This window comes from Neophocaena asiaeorientalis, unplaced genomic scaffold (genome assembly GCF_003031525.2).
Source record: "Neophocaena asiaeorientalis asiaeorientalis breed wild unplaced genomic scaffold, Neophocaena_asiaeorientalis_V1.1 scaffold582, whole genome shotgun sequence".
Lineage (NCBI taxonomy): Eukaryota > Metazoa > Chordata > Mammalia > Artiodactyla > Phocoenidae > Neophocaena > Neophocaena asiaeorientalis.
This window is the reverse complement of record NW_020172996.1, coordinates 1449335-1451907: the sequence shown is the minus strand read 5'-3', so window position 1 is coordinate 1451907 and position 2573 is coordinate 1449335.

Genomic DNA, 2573 nt, shown 5'->3' with positions numbered 1-2573 from the left:
CCTCCCGCCTCCTCCATCCAACTACAGAGTCCCCCGTCTGCCCGTCCTACCCCCTAAAACCTCAGGACCAGGACCCGGGCTCCTCCTCCACCTGTCCTGGACGGAGTCCCCGCCACCCCTACTACTGACACCCCAGCCTCCTCTGTACCCTCCAGTCTCCTCTCCAGCTAGTGGCCAGAGAAATCACAGGACCCTGACTTTCCCCGAGGCTCAAAGGGCGTGAGGACCTGGGTTGCCCTCAGGGAGACGGGGGTTCCAGAAGGGGCCCCACCGTGGGCACCATCGGGCCTCAGGGGCTCCTAGAAAGCAGCTCCTGCGCCCCATTGCCCTGAACGCACCCGCGCATCCTGGCCTGGTGCCCCACCCTCCCCGCGGAGACCCTGCAGCGCCATCCGGCCGCCACCCTCCCCCCGCAGCCCGCCCCTCGCTGCGCCCCCGCCCTGATGGCGCCGACCCTTCAGAGCTGCGGCCGTGGGACTGACCTCCAGACCCGGGTCTATCTGCGCCCCTTGGCAGGAGCGGGCGGGCTTGCTCAGTGCTTGTCCTTGGCGCCCGAGCAGCGCTGGCTCCGGAGATGCCCAGGGAATCTGTGGACAAACTCACGTGAATGAACGGGGCCGAGTTGCTCAGCGACACGCACAAACCCCCAACCCCCGCCCCCAAGCACAAGTCAGGTGGTTAAAACAGTCTCTGACACCAGCACAGACATCAGAGTGTTGGCTACAACTGTATTTTTACGGGGGAGGGTCAGGGGGCCTCTTCCTCCACGAAGGCCCCCAGCCTGCCAGCATCACTATCCTTGTTACTGAGGGGTTCCTACTGGGCCTCAGAATCCGTCCCCTCCCCCAGCGCTCCTCCCCCACTGCCCAGGCCAGGCCTTCCTAGGAAAGGCACAGAGGCTCATGCATCAGAGGCACTGGGGCCTGGGGACCCCTTGGGGGTGGTTGGGGGACAGGGTGGGTCCTGCAGGATCATCAGGCGCACGATGACTCCCTCCCACGAGGTGACCTCCTGCCCAGGACTCACACTCCTACTCACAGTGGGATACTTTCAGAAACTCAGAGACACCCCTTTGGCCTCGGTGTTCTACTTGTACAAATTAAGACCCACTTGTAGATCCTCAAATACACACAAATGGGCAGTAACACAACCTGAGGTTCAGTAACACTCAGGCACGTGCACGCACACACGCGTGCACGCACACACAAATGTGCATATACACACAGCTTCAAATACTGGGCACACCAGGCACACACACACGCAGGACACACATCTGCACACTTAAAGCTCAAAGGGCGCCCTATGGGACACTCAGACCACCTCTGCCTGACGCCCCAGGGTCCACCCTCAGTCTCACCTGGGGACCCAACCCCCCAGTAGCCTCTCACCTCAGATGCTCCCTGTCACTCCCCTTTGGACCCCCCCAGCTCCTACTCACAGTGGCTCACTTTAAACCTCAGAATCACTCCTTCAGCCTTGTAGGCTTGAAAACATTGAGACCTCCTAGCAGATCAGAGAGACAAATATGCAGAAATCCATCCAAAAGCTCAGCAACACCCAGTCGTGCACACACGCAGACACACACACACACACACTGCAGACACACACCCACACTGCAGTCACAGACATTCCTAGAAAATCAGAGACACCCCCTCAGCTTGCAGGCCTTTTAGAAACAATACCACCCACTCACAGATCCACACACACAAACGTGCAGGTTCAGATTCACAGAGCTCGAAACAGCAGACACCCCAGGCAGACATAGACGCGCGCACACACACACACACACACACACACACACACACACACTTGTAGAAACACATATTTTCAAATACTTTGGAAATCAGGGCATAAAGACACAAACACATCTGCAGACACATCTCAAAGCTGAAAATCACTCTCCAGACACATGATCCCCTCTGGCTGACACGCAGGACCGACCCTAGGTCTCACCCAGGGCCCATACCCCAGAGGCTGCCCCTCCGAGATGCACGCCCCCGGCAAGCTCCCAGCCACCACCCTCAGGCAGGCACGGGCGCGCAAAATCGCTGGAGGCTCGAAAACCCTTTTCCAAGCGCCCTTCTCACAAGCTTCCTCTGGCTACCCCAAAAGCTTCCGGAGGGGCTTCACGACCCTCCCCACTCACCAAATGCCCTCTGGACTCCCCCCCACCCAAGTCATTTTCCTACGTTCTATTCAGTCAATTCGGTAACTAGCCCCCGACCCCCAACTGATCTATCCAGTGTCCCACTCCCATACCTCCCGCCTCCTCCATCAAACTACGAAGTCCCCAGATCTGACCCTCCTACCTCCTAAAATCTCGGGACCGGAACCCTGTTCCTCTTCCACCTGACCTGGAAGGAGTCCCAGCCATCCCCTAACCCGGACAGCCCAGTCCTCCTCGGTCCCCTCCAGTCTTCTGTCCTCTCAGTGGCCCGAGAAATCCTCGGACCAGGAGTCGCCCCGAGGCTCAGAAGGGTCTGAGGACTCTGGCCGCCCTCAGGGGAGACGCGGGCTCCTCAAGAGGCTCCACAGCGCGCACACCCTCCGGTCTCAGGGGCTCCTAGGCAGCA